We start from the raw sequence: 14,971 nt of genomic DNA, 5'->3' as shown, positions 1-14,971 counted from the left end.
TTGGTCGCAGTGCTCAGGCTTCTCATTGTGGTGGCTTCTCTTGCTGCAGAGCACGGGCTCTAGGTGCACAAACTTCAGTAGTTGTGGCTTGCCAGCTCTAGAGCTCAGGCTCAGTAGTTGTGGCTCGCGGGCTTAGTTGCTCTGTGGCACGTGGGATCTTCCCGGACCAGGGCTCAAACCCATGTCCCCTGCATTGGCAGGCGGATTCTTAACCACTGTGCCACCAGGGAAGTCCCTAAAAGTAGATTTTTAAAAATTAGATTCCGTCACTTACAACCAAGAGTCCCGAATGCTCCAAGCAGCACTGGGTCCTTGGTGCTGCACCAACATTCCATCACTGAAGAGTCTCAAGAGCTCTGTGATGTGTTTTATTGTCCCTCTTTTACAGTTGACCAAAATGAGGCTCACAGGCAGTAAATGACCTACCCACAGTCACACAAACTGGGATCCAAATACAAGTCTGTGTGACCCTTGAAACCCATGAGTCCATTCACGGTTTCCAGTTGTTTTGCCGAAAGCCTGCTTTCGGTTTTAAGGTTTGTTGGATTTGTTGACAAAACAACCACTCGTTTCACACAAATAAACAGCTTTAATCAATTCTTTAATGAAAGGTGATTTAACTTAATTTTAATATACAATCTTTAGAAGGAAAGGAACAAGAATATTAGAGAAACATAACAGGGTATCTACATCACCGAATTGGGCCGACACCTACTTCCAGATCCAAGTAACAGCTGGGAAGTCCCAAGTGACAGCGATCTGGAGCCCCAGTTGGGAAGTGTCCCGGGCGGTTCGTACACCCCACGGGTGAGACTTCAGATTGGAGTTCTGGGGGCTTCCGTTTATAATTCCAGGCCGCAAACTGATATGATCAGTTCGCGTGCAAAGGTGGAGCTCTGAGTTTACTTTAATAATGCTGTTGGTTTCACCATGTGGGTCACAAGATTTTCCAGACCCTGTGGGACTGGCCAGGTCCCCAGGGCTCAAGGAATTCCAAGACCCACTCCCTTTCTTATACTAAGCGCTGCTTGACTTGCTAGCAGCAATTGTTGCGTGTGCAAGTAAGCCCGCAGTCCAGGCAGGGTTACAGGTCGGTCAGAGGCCTGCTTCTGCCTCTGAAGCCTGAACAAGACTGCTTTATTCATTTCTCCAACACCAGTCGACCTCCCGAAGCAGAGGAGGGCACAAAAGCCAAGAGCAGTGGGATCTGGAGGGCGAACCAGGATGGAAGCATGGTCCGTAGATGGTGGTGGAACGGGTGAATGAAATTACACTTATACTGGGTCTTGAATGAGAGTTTGCCAAGCAGAGAAGAGAGAGGAAGAAAAGCGAGGAAGGGACAATGACGTTTTAAGGGAATGGTGAGCTCTTCACCATGGCTGGAGCTCGGGGGCTTGGGATGACGGGGAAAGTGGTGAAGCTGGGAAAATCCCCAGGAGGCAGCGCATGAGGGACCTCGAGCTGTGTCTTCTCAAGGAGTTTGCTCCCTATGCAAGTCTCTAAGTAAAGAAGTGACAGGGTCTCATTTGCAAGAAGTTACTCTGACAGCCTGGACCCTGCCCCTGTGGCCCCCAGGCCTTCTCACAGTTGTGGTCCCCCATCCACCTTCAGGCTCCGCCCTGACCCACATTCAGGAACCATCCTGGCCTTAAGCAGGAGGCACGTAAACATGCCTTGTCCACAGGCTCAGGTCTGAGCCAACCTTGCCGGCCACTTCTCGCCAGCCACCTCCTCAGGCTGCCTTCCTTACCTTTATGAGATGATCACTGCTCCTATTTTATGGAGAAAAGAGGCAAGAATTCTTTCAACCCCTTTACTCCCAACAGCAACAACATCTCCAGCTCCTAGAAACAGCCATAGGCTGTCGTTACAGGGGAGGTGTCCTCCTAGGGCCCAAGGCTGATGCCTCCCTCTTGGGACACATTCCTTCCCACTTCCTCAGTGACCTCACTCCATCGTTTAACCCCTTTCTCCTGCACTGCCAAGTTCTCCTCTCCACAGACCCTCTCTCTTCAGTATCTAAAAACAAGCTGAGTTCCCCTGGGTCTTTGGGGGAACCTCTCTCAACTTGGCAACCTCAAACCACTTCCCTATCTCTGTCTTACCGTTCACAATCAAGTTTCTTGAAAGAGTTGTTTACACTTACTGTCTTCACTTCCTCATTTCCTACTTAGTCTCATGAGTCTGGCTTCTGTTCCCACCTTTCCGCACAGACGTGCCCTTGCCTCAGCCACCAGTGATCTCCTGATCATTACATCAAATGAGCACGTTCTGGTGATCATCTGATGCTACCTACCACTCCCTTCCTCTAGAATCTTTCCTTTCTTTTGTGTCTGGGCCCAACATCTCCTGGTTCCCTTCTTTGCTCTGAAGTTTTCTCTCAGTCCCCTGCAGGGTGTCTCTCCCTTTGCTTAACACAACTATCTGTAGGATGCTCCCAGGACACCACCTCTTCCAGTGCACCCAATCTCCCTACACCATCTCTTCCACATCCACAAGTTCAAACTCTGACAGTCCCCCGTCTGTCTCTGTGGCTCAGTCCTACTGCCTGTGCTCCCTAGTTCTGACTAGCAACTCCATGGCTCGACCGGCATGTCCCATTAGGACCTCAGGGAGAGCCTCACAAGAGGAGAAAGTCTTGAACTTGAATCTCTCCCTTTCTCTCCATGCCCACCACCACCGCCTGAGCTGCGCTGCTTGGACCATGGTGCTAGCTCCCTGACCGATCGCCTTCTTCTGAGTCATCTTCTACCAGGGACTGGTTTCGTGGAAGACAATTTTTCCACAGACCAGGGCGGGAGGGGATGGTTTTGGGATGATTCAAGCACATCACATTTATTGTGCACTTTATTTCTATTACTTAAATTATTGTAATACATAATAAAATAATTATATAACTCACCATAATGCTGGCAGGAGGCGGAGCTTAGGCGGTAATGTGAGCGATGGGGAGCGGCTGTAAATACAGATGAAGCTTCACTTGCTCGCCCTCCGCTCAACTCCTGCTGTGCAGTCTGGTTCCTAACAGGCCATGGACCGGTACCAGTCCGTGGTCCAGGGGTTGGGGACCCCTGTTCTACAGCATCACTAGAGTCACCGCCCCAGTCATACTATGCCGACCTTACAAAACGCTACCAGCTCCTGAACATTTCTGGGAAAACACTGAAACTCCCTCAGCATGGCATCAAAAGCCCTTCATGATCTTCCCCCATCCACCCTTCTGGCCTTGCTGTTCATCATCACCCAAGCTCAACATGCTCCCTCATTCCTCTGGTCCAGAGGCTGAGCCCTCGGATGTCTACAAGGGAAGGAGTGGAGGTTGGTGTTCCAGTTACCTGTACGGAGTAAACCATTCCAAAACTTGATGACTTAAAACGATAACTGCTTTATTAGCTCTCATTATTTTAGAGTTTGGAAAGGGAGTGTCCTGAGAGAATGCTCCAAGAGGATAGGCCTGTGATTTGCATAGGGTTCCTTCCACCACATTCTTTTAGTTAAGCAGTTACAGGACCAGCCCAGATCCCAGGAGAGGGAAGATTAACTCCTCCTTTTGATGCAGAGAGTTACAAAGAATTTGCAGCCATCTTTAAGCCACCATGGGTAACACGAATTGCTGATGCAGGCCAGGTGAGTTCTAATAGGGACTGGAGGGACGGCAGCTGCTCTAGCCCTTTGTCACTGGGCAAGAATGAGGGCACTGTGTAGCTAAACCTTCTGGTGCTTCTGGTTTTTCAAGACAAGTTAGAAATATGGATTTTTAAATGAAAGCTCCAGATCTTTTTACATTGGCAACCAATTCAAACATTTCTAAAAATGTTAGATGAGCAAAATTAAATATATCTTTGGGGCTTTCCTGACGCAGTGGTTAAGAATCCACCTGCCAATGCAGGGGACACGGGTTCGAGTCCCGGTTTGGGAAGATCCCACATGCCGCAGAGCAACTAAGCCCATGCGCCACAACTGCTGAAGCCTGTGCACCTAGAGCCCGTGCTCTGCAACAAGAGAAGCCACCCAATGAGAAACCCACTCACTGCAACGAAGAGTGGCCCCCACTCGTCGCAACTAGAGGAGGACCCCGCGCAGCAACCAACACCCAACACAGCCAAAACAAATATCTTTCGTTTGGATGTGGTTTTTCTGGCCGACAATATTTCTGGACTCTATTCTTTGCCTTTGGCGCAGGCCTGCAGTGTCTTAGTCCTTGTTTGCTAAGGACTCATACCTCCCTCCCCCACACAGCCACTCCTCAAATGCTTTCTTTTCTCCCCTGTACTAGTGGCTCCCGATGCATCCCTCTCTCACAGTGATTAGTACATTGGATAGTAATTGTTTACAGGTCCAGCTCTTCCACCAGACTGCCAGGCCCAGGGCCCAACTCGTGGTTGGCATTCGATAAACAACACTTCTTTCTTTCCCAATGCTGCTAATCAACCAGCAACTCTTTTTTTTTTTTTTAACGTCTTTTTTAGAGTATAATTGCTTTACAATGGTGTGTTAGTTTCTGCTTTACAACAAAGTGAATCAGCTATACATATACATATATCCCCATATCTCCTCCTTCTTGGGTCTCCCTCCCACCTTCCCTCAACCAGCAACTCTTTTCCACTCTGCTGACACCAGTTTCTTTCCTGACTGATACATCCTCCATCCCAACTGCCATTACAGTAAGTCCCCTACATATGAACCTTCAAGTTGTGAACTTTCAAAGATTCAAACATGTGTTCGCATGTCCAATCACGTAAGTTAGTTCACGTGAAATTGCAGCTTGCCCTCCGTCTCCTATTGCTGACGATCTTTCAGCTCTATCATCTCCTCCCTCTTCTCCCTCCTCTAGTCAGTAACTCTTCTTGCCTGTTCACTTGAGGCCAGCCCCTCTATACCAGCTGTGGTACTGTACTACTGTACTTTTCAAGGTACTGTATTGTAATATTAAAAATGTTTTATTTTTTGTGTATTGTTTGTGTTAAAAGTATTATAAAACTATTACAGTACAGTACTATATAGCCGATTGTGTTAGTTGGGTACCTAAGGCTAACTTTGTTGGACTTACAAACGCTCTCGGAACAGAACTCGTTCCTATATAGGGGACTTACTGTACTCTAGTTCAACCCCTGCTCACTTCTGCCCAGAATGATTCCAAGAGCCTCTAACAAGTCTCTCTAGCTCCATCTCCTCTGTTGCCCCAATCCCTGTACCTCAGCCAGACTCCTCCCTGATGCACAGATCTGACCATGTCAACCCCTTACTCAAATGTTTTAAGATTCCTCCTTTGTTCCTCCGAATAAAATTCAAACACTGTGGACAGGGTTAGTGGATGGAGGTTTTGTGCCTCTTCAGCCCAGCTGGTTCAGGGGTAGAAGCAGGGCCATTTAATGTCTGCCTTGGGTCTTTTTCTGGAACTGCTGGTTGCCATTTCTGTCTCCATGTGGGGAAAGCCTTCCTGAGAATGAAGCTGACAGGCAAAAACCAAGTGGGAATGAGGAGTTGGGGAGAGAGAGACAGAGACACAGAGGGGGAGAGAGAAGAGGAGAGATTAATTTTTTTTTTTTTTTCGGTACACGGGCCTCTCACATTGCAGAGCAACAGGCTCCGGACGCGCAGGCTCAGCGGCCATGGCTCACGGGCCCAGCCACTCCGCGGCATGTGGGATCTTCCCGGACCGGGGCACGAACCCATGTCCCCTGCATCGGCAGGCGGACTCTCAACCACTGCGCCACCAGGGAAGCCCGAGAGATTGATTTGATGACCTTGTTGAGCCCCTCGATGTAGTTTCGCATGATGCCAGGTTCATCCCAGGCTTTCCCAGTTCTCAGAGTCAAGGTGAGATCAACAGCCCGCTGGCTAGACTTGGGGGCCTGGTCTGACTGGTCTGAAAAGCAGAATTGATACGCACATAAAACAAGAACATTCATCAAAGAATGCCCACATTGATTCATTTCAACCATGCTGCATTTTCAGAGAACCACACCCACCACTGATCCGCTTCCATTTTGGAAGTGACAAACCAAGCCTCACCAACCCTAGGTAGGGTCTCTCCACGTGACACAAATTTCTCCTATAGCCTCCCTTGGGAGCTCTGCAATAGGATCTTGGGACATTAATACTAGAAGGGATCTTAGTCCAGCTGCCTCTTTTTATGGGTAATGAAACCAAGACTCAGAGACCACAGTTAATTAGACAGAGTCACAGAGTCTGAGCTGTGGGTGTGGATTCCCACAGTACAACGTTACCAAGTTTGAGACAAGATCTTTGTTTCTTTTTCACACCCAGCTGCAGCTTAGACACAAAACAGACACCCAGTCGTCAGGCTTTTTCAAAGACCCATAAGGTGTCCTGCTTCCTTGCTTATGGTAGATAAAAAAACAAACAGGGAAAGAAAAGGGGGTGCACTAGCTATTGAGTAAACTATTTTTTTCACTTCATATGCGGCTATTTCTGAACCCATTTCCTTTTGTCTATGTCCAGATTTTACTCTCATATTTATACAGCATCAGAGCATCTATTTCAAACTGTAAGCAAGGAATTTGTCTTTATTAGCCAGGTCTCTTTGGGTTACAAGTTACAGAAACCCAGCTTAAATCAATATAAGCCAAAAAAAAAAGGAATTTAGGGGTTCACACAACTGACAAGTCCAGAGACTGAATCCAGTTGCTCAAATGATGCTATCAAGATCGTCAGGATTCTCTTTCTTCTTTCTTATGTGTTTAATTCTTGGGCAGGTTCTCTCCATTGATACCAAAGACGACCACCAGAGCTCCAGGTTTATAACTTAACAGATGGGCAACCCTGGAAAAAGAGAGATTCTCTTTCCCAGCAAAAGTCATGAACAGACTCTCATGGGACCGACCTGGGTCACTTACCCATCCTTGAACCAACCCCTGTGGCCAGAGGGATGGAATAGTCTGAGTGGCCAAGTCTCAGTCAAGTGCCTACTTCTCAGGTTGGGATAGTGGAGTCAACAATGTTCAAAGCACTGGGACTGAGAACAGGGGCTTAGATCAATCATTTAAAATAGAACGAATGTTGGGAGGCAAGTATGACCACTACAGTTACCCAAGTAAAATCAGGGCAGAAGAAAGACTAGCACTTAGCAAGCAAAAATACAGACTAAACTGCGTGATTTAGGCAGCTTTTATTACTCAATCACCTATGTTTCTGATGATATAGGAGTCTTACGGTACATATATATCAGGGTAATAAGATTTTGAATGATAGTTACCAAGGTTGTTTTTATGTTCTTTGAGTTGCAGAAAAGCATGTGAGCTGTTTTCCATTGCTAGAAGGCAATATATATGCTAATTGCCGTATTTCAAAGCTGGAAGGAACCACTTTATTGGAAGAAACTAAGGGCCTGGAATGCCCTAGTGGTCCAGTGGTTAAGACTCCGCGCTGCCACTGCAGGGGGCACACTTTGATCCCTGGTCAGGGAAATAAGACCGCAAGTGGCACGACGTGGCACCCAGTAATGTAGCGGCAGAGTCCAGTAACCAAGTTAATGGTTTTTCTCACCACATTGCAGCTGTTTCTGATGGCAAAGGAGATATCTGCGGTTTTTGCCTGATTGTCATCTATTCTCTATTCTATAATAGGAACTAGAATTTCCTTTGGAAGTCCTTTGTGATGATATGATCGTTGCCTACCTAACCTCCATTTCATTCCAATGACTAGTCTAACTCAATCAGGGAAATCCTATTCCTGTGCCAGTAACTGGTTCAAAGATGGACATTTGCCCCAAACTGGCCAATGAGACCAAAAGAAGTCATTAGCAGGTGCTTCATGTAAAGATTTCCTTGCTCATAAAAAAAGATACACTGGGGCTTCCCTGGTGGCGCAGTGGTTGAGAGTCTGCCTGCCGATGCAGGGGACACGGGTTCGTGCCCCAGTCTGGGAAGATCCCACATGCCGCGGAGCGGCTGGGCCCGTGAGCCATGGCCACTGAGCCTGCGCGTCCGGAGCCTGTGCTCCGCAGCGGGAGAGGCCACAACAGTGAGAGGCTCGTGTACGGCAAAAAAAAAAAAAGATCCAACACAGCCAAAAATAAATAAATTTTAAAAAATACTGAATTTTATTATATATATAGTTCTTTATATATTTTGGATATAATTCCTATATAAGATGTACAATTTGCAAATATTTTATTCTGTGAGTTGTTTTTCACTTTCTTGATGGTAGTTTTCGTCTTTCTAGGACTTTGTCCATTCCATCTAAGCTATCTAATTTATTGGCATATAATTGTTCATAGTATTCCTTTATAATCCTTTTTATTTATGTAGTTGGTAGTAATGTCCCCCAAGGTATCTAATGAGAAATTGGCTTCAATTAAATGGAAGCTGAAATAAATCATTTGAACCTAAAATAACTTTTGAGGGGGGTCAGATACTATGTTTTAAGTCTCTTTCATTTTGCTGACAAGAAAAGCTACCTGCAAAAAATGGAATCCAGAAATTAACTAATCGGTTTAAGCAAAAACTTTACATGTGGCCTGTCCGGAAAAGGCAAATCTATAGAACAAAAATTGGATCAATGGTTGCCAGGGACATGGGGTCTGGGCAGGGGATGGAGAGTAACTCCTTATGAGTATAGATTTGTCTTTTTCTTGGAGATGAAAATGTTCTGGAATTAGTGGTGATTGATGCACAACTTTGTGAATATACTAAGGACTAAAACCACTGAAATGCATACTTTAAAAAGGTAAACTTTATATAATATATAGTATATTTCAAGAATGCTGTTTTTTAAAAAATAGATTATATGTGGCCTTACTCTAATTTTCCTAATGTTAAGGAATTAAATGCTATATTTTTCTACCATTCAATGAAAAGAGATAAGGGCTCTTTGCTGGGCAAAAAATAACTTATTTTATAGCCCTTCTAAAATATAAACCTTTTTTTGGGGGGCTTCCCTGGTGGCGCAGTGGTTGAGAGTCCGCCTGCCGATGCAGGGGACACGGGTTCGTGCCCAGGTCTGGGAGGATCCCACATGCCGCGGAGCGGCTGGGCCCGTGAGCCATGGCCGCTGAGCCTGCGCGTCTGGCCACAACAGTGAGAGGCCCGCATAACGCAAAAAAAAAATAAATAAAATAAAATATAAACCTTTTTTTAAACAAGAATTGTGAAATATATTTTAATAATTATGAGAAATTATTAATCACAGTTAGTGTAGGAGTTTAATGATATTTCATTAATTTTACTCCTTCATCATTTCAGATGATCCTGATTTACCGTGACATTTGTGAGATTTCCCATTCAAAATTTCTTTTGTTCCTTCAAACTGTAAAAATCTGATACAGCTTTTAGTTTTTGAGATAGTCAACACAATTTTCTATCTTCCTTCTGCAGAAGTTAAAAAAACAAGTTTAATTAAAACAACAAAAACAGTACCTATGACATTTTCTAGACCTAAACATATCTTAGAACTTGGTTAATATTTCACAGCTACTGCATGGCACTATTTTGTATTGGCCTTGCCAACATTCCTAAAACTGGTTCTCTCCTGAAGTTTCTATCTCAAAGACTCAACTAAGAAAACAGAGTGTGTTCCCTGAGTCTGGCCTCGACCATCTGAGGACCTGGATGTGGACTGACATCAGCTCACCTCCCCCCTCAGGGTCAGACGATGACAAGGAGTATGCGAAGTGGGGCCTTGGCATCTACCTGAGTCTGAAGGGTCTATCACAAGACATTCAGGTGGTTCTCTTGCTCCTTGGCATTTGAAGCACCTCTTTTAATGTTCAGCCACAGAATAGTAAAGAATTACATATTTAATGTTTTCATAATTAAGCATTTTAGTCTCAGTAGTAATACATGCTAATTGTATATTAAATCCCAAAAGATACATAAAGAAAAAGTCATTTCAACACTAACTCTCCATTCCCATTGCCCTCAGGTAAACTATGTCAACAATTTGATGTGTTTTCCTGCACACCTGGCAAAGAATATGCTAAATGTGGCTATTTCCCAGAAAGCCAAAGAAAGTCTTGGATGACATAAGCATGCAAAGGAGCCTAGAAAAGAGAATAAAAAGGAAGAGTCAGTGGACTGCAAATGGGCCTGAGAAATCTTTTGGGAGTGATAAAATCGTTCTAATGCCAGTTTGTGATAATGAAACTGCACAACGCCATAAATTTACTAAAAGTCAATAATTGTGCACATAAAATGGGTGAATGTAAATTATACCTCAATAAAGCTGGGATGGTTTTTTTTGTTTTGGCTGCCGTTTTGTTGTTGTCTTGTTTTTTAAATAGCCAGGAAGATAGGAAGAAAACCAGGGTCTGGTTTTCTCTGCGAGCAGAGGTCTGTGCCCTTTAGAACCTACCTACACACCCATGGCAGGCAGAATAACGCCCCTGCAAGGATGTCCACACCTAATCCCTGGAACCTGTGATATGTTCCCTGACATAGATAAAAGGACTTTGCAGGTGTGATTAAGTTTACAGACCTTAAAATAGGGAGAGTAACCTAGATTATTCAGGTGAACCCAATCAAATCACCTGATTCCTTAAAAGCGGTGAACTTTCTCCAGCTGGAAGCAATAGAGATGCTGCAGAAGAAGGCGGAGATTCGCCAGCCACTGCTGGCTCTGGGATGACCGGGCTCTGCGCACGCGCACTAGTGAGGCCCCTAGGAGGCCAGGGCGGCCCCCAGGTGAAGCAGCAAGGAAGTGGGGACCCCAGTCCCACCTACAACCACAAGCAGCTAGATTCCGCCAACAGCCTGAATAAGTGGATTCTTCCCAGCACCTCCCCGCCGGCATCCAGCCAGCCAGCACCTTGACTTCAGCCCATAGATCCCAGAGCAGAGAAACCACTTGGGCCGACCTGGACTTCTTCACTACAGAACTGTGAGGCTGGAGACGTGGGTTGTCTTAAGTCTCTAAGTTTGCGGTCATTTGTTAGGGTAGCAATAGAAAACTAATACAATACCGAAATTATAAATCAGATGTCAGACCCCACTTCAAACCTTTTAATGACTTTTTGTTGCCTAAAACCAAATAAAGTCTAGACTCCTTAATGCAGAACACGTGGCCCTCCATGACCTGACCCCCACCCCACCCTGACTCACTCATAAGCTGGAAGCTATTCTCCCACCTGCACACACCCTGCTACCTCTCACCTCCCTTCCTCTCCATAGTATGACCCTCTCATTCTCTTGGACTAAACCTAGGCGGCACCTACTCCAGGAAGACTCTCCGATCTGTGTTCCATAGCACTTGCTGAATGGTTCCTTCATTATAATACAATATAATAATAATAATAATGACATACTTACAAAGTATTACAATGAACCATTTACTGCATGGATCCCCGCTTAGGCTGTAACTTCCTCCAGGGCAGGATCAAATCTTATTCATCTTTGTTTTTGTTTTTTCTTTTTTTTCTTTTTTTTGGCGGTACACGGGCCTCTCACTGTCGTGGCCTCTCCCGTTGCGGAGCACAGGCTCCGGACACGCAGGCTCAGCGGCCATGGCTCACGGGCCCAGCCGCTTTGCGTCATGTGGGATCTTCCCGGACCAGGGCACGAACCCGTGTCCCCTGCATCGGCAGGCAGACTCTCAACCACTGCACCACCAGGGAAGCCCCAAATCTTATTCATCTTTGCTTCCCGGGTGCCCTCTACGGTGGATGCTCCGTAAATATTATTTACATGTCCCATTCTTTTTACAATATTTATTTATTTATTTGGCTGTGCTGGGTCTTACCTGCGGCACGTGGGATCTTCGTTGCCCCATGTGGGATCTTCAGTTGCGGCACGCGGGATCTAGTTTCCCGACCAGGGATTGAACCTGGACCCCCTGCTTTGGGAGCACGGAGTCTTAACCACTGGACCACCAGGAAGGTCCCTACATGTCCCATTTGGAAGAAGGAACTTTGGTAACTAATAAAGAAGTTCATTAATCTACAAGGTTAGATCATGAGGGCAGTTCCCATGTCCATTCATTTGTAAGGAAGTAAGTGGGAGTTCGGCTGTGTTCCCTAGTTTATTTCCATGAAACAGGACTGTAGACCTCAAACTTTAGAACAAGCTCCTTGATCCTCCTCGCAGCTAATGTTTTATAGATACTATTGTTGACATCCGTGGCAGAAGGAAACCTCCTTCCTTGATATTTCGGTGTTAGTGGGAAATCCTCGCAGCTACACATGTCCACACTTGCCACCTGGTTACTCACTTGGATGTTGGCTATGTCGGAAGGGCCTTGACGTATGAAACTACCAGAGCCAGGTGACTAAAGTTTCTGAACAGTACCTTCACCAACCTTTGCCTGTTTTCCTAGTGAATATCAAGCTAATAGGTCTTAGAGGCATTTGCCAATCACTTTTCCTCTTCTCTTGATGATAAACGTCAATGACACATTTTTGCACTTTGCATATTTGGATCTTTGTTCTTCAGAATGGATTTCTCTTGGGGAAAAATTCATCCCATGTATGCAAGACCATTCACCATATTTTTATGACCTATTTATTGCTACTACCACATTTTCTAACTAGGATATTTTTTAATGTCACTGCCATTTTGTCTTTTTTTAATTAATTAACTTATTTATTTTGGCTGCATTGGGTCTTTGTTGCTGCACGTGGGCTTCCTCTAGTTGCGGTGAGCGGGGGCTACTCTTCGTTGCTGTGTGCGGGCTTCTCATTGCAGTGGCTTCTCTTGTTGTGGAGCTATGGGCTCTAGGCACGCGAGCTTCAGTAGTTGTGGCACACAGGCTCAGTAGTTATGGCTCACGGGCTCTAGAGCACAGGCTTAGTAATTTAGGCACACGGGCTTAGTTGCTCCGCGGCATGTGGGATCTTCCCGGACCAGGGCTGGAACCCCTGTCCCCTGCATTGGCAGGTGGATTCTTAACCACTGCGCCACGAGGGCAGCCCTCTAACTAGGATATTAAACACTGATGAGGCATAGCAGGGTTAACAATGTTTGTAAAACACCTCAAAACCAAGCACAAACCCAGGAAACACACCAAAGACTAAGCGATAATGCTGACGCTTAGTAATGCTAAAACGATCACACACAACCATTAATTCCATCTGCTGGTTCAAGCAGAGGTGGTACATGCTTTTTCTTGGGTACAGCTTGGCTTTTCCTATAAAGGTGTATGAGTTGAATAAGCAGAGAAAATTGTGTCTTTGGACTTGAAATTAAAATTATGTTGTAATATTATAGCACACATATTTAGAGGCAAATGCTCAAAATGTTCACCATTAATTTCCAAAGATTGTTGAGAATGGTGACCCCTGAACTGACAAGTATTTAGTTTTCTATACTTTCTCTCACTGGTTCCCTCCTTTCATCAATGAGTACCTGATACGTTCTGCCTCAAATCTCTCACGTAACCTAAAAGTGGCTGCATGTGTTGGTAAATGAGTTTCATATTCATGTCTCCAGCATTGCTGAGCCCTTGACAACATCTTCCTTTTCCTTAAAATCCACTCAGGATGCTCAAACATCAGGTATAATCCTGACATCCTGAACCTCTACTTTTTCACCCATGCTGCAACTGGTGTAATCAAATGACATCACTAACACCCACCTGGGAAACAGTACAAATTATCACATCTTATCTGTATTTGTAAATGTCTTCATCAACATTGAGATGTGTAAATGTTTTTTTTGGCAACCCTCTGAAGCTGAGTAACATGATAAAACGCTCTCTTCTAGCAGAAAATCCAACCTTCTGACTTTAGTCCTCAGAGCTTCTTTGTAATCTGCCTCTCATATTCCTCTCCACACAACTCTTATTCTTGACCTCTTCACTTCAGGTAAATTCATCTGGTATTTATCATCACTCCCTTGTACTTACCCAAACCCAGCCCCTTTCCCTGAAGTTCCATTTTTTTCCATGAAGTTATTTTTTTTCTGAATTTCTAAATAATTTATTAGGAATCAAAACAATTCATTCATAAACAAACTGGATGTCTGCATCTTATACTTCAAGAAAAGGTTTACTTTTCTTTTGGCTACACTGCACAGCTTGTGGGATTTTAGTTCCCTGACCAGGGATTGAACCCAGGCCACAGCAGTGAAAGCGTGGAGTCCTAACCACTGGACCTCCATGGAATTCCCTTACTTTTTTTCTTTCAGAGACATCAATGGTTTAATGGATGGGGGAATCTTACATGTCTGAAACAAGGTGGAGTGACACCCCACCATGTACGGCAGATAGCAGGCATGACGTGGAGGCAGTCTTCCCTTGAAAAGGTTTACTTTTAAAAATTGGAGCACTTCAGGGCTGCCCTGGTGGCGCAGTGGTTAAGAATCCATCTGCCAATGCAGGGGACACAGGTTCGAGCCCTGGTCCGGGAAGATCCCACATGCCGTGGAGCAACCAAGCCCGTGCACCACAACTACTGAGCCCATGCACCACAACTACTGAAACCCGCACACCTAAAGCCCGTGCTCCGCAATGAGAAGCCCACACACCGCAACAAAGAGTAGCCCCCGCTTGCCACAACTAGAGAAAACTCGCGCGCAGCAACAAAGACCCAACACAGCCAAAAAAAAAAAAAAAAAAGGAGCGCTTCAGGTTAAAGATGGTAGATTAACACATGTATTTACCCCTCTTCCTGCCAGAACTATAACAAAATGACAGTAAGAAGGTTTTTCTAATGCCACAAACCCACAAGAACAATGAGAATGAGAGAAGACCATAGGAACACAAATTTTATTGTTTTTTTTTTAAATATAGTTGATTTACAATGTTGTGTTAGTTTCTGGTATACAGCAAAGTGATTCAGTTATACATATATATTTTTTAAAGGTGATTTTTAAAAATATTATTTATCTATTTATTTGGCTGCATCAGGTCTTAGTTGTGGCACATGGGATCTTTGTTGTGGCATGCAGGATCCTTTTTTTTTTTAATTTTTGGCTGCGTTCTTTGTTGCTGCACGTGGGCTTTTCTCTAGTTGCAGTGAGCGGGGGCTACTCTTCAGTTGCGGTGTGCGGGCTTCTCATTGGGTGGTTTCTCTTGTTGC

This window comes from Grampus griseus (genome assembly GCF_964374135.1).
Source record: "Grampus griseus genome assembly, chromosome: 14".
Taxonomy (NCBI): domain Eukaryota; kingdom Metazoa; phylum Chordata; class Mammalia; order Artiodactyla; family Delphinidae; genus Grampus; species Grampus griseus.
This window is presented reverse-complemented; position numbering follows the sequence as displayed.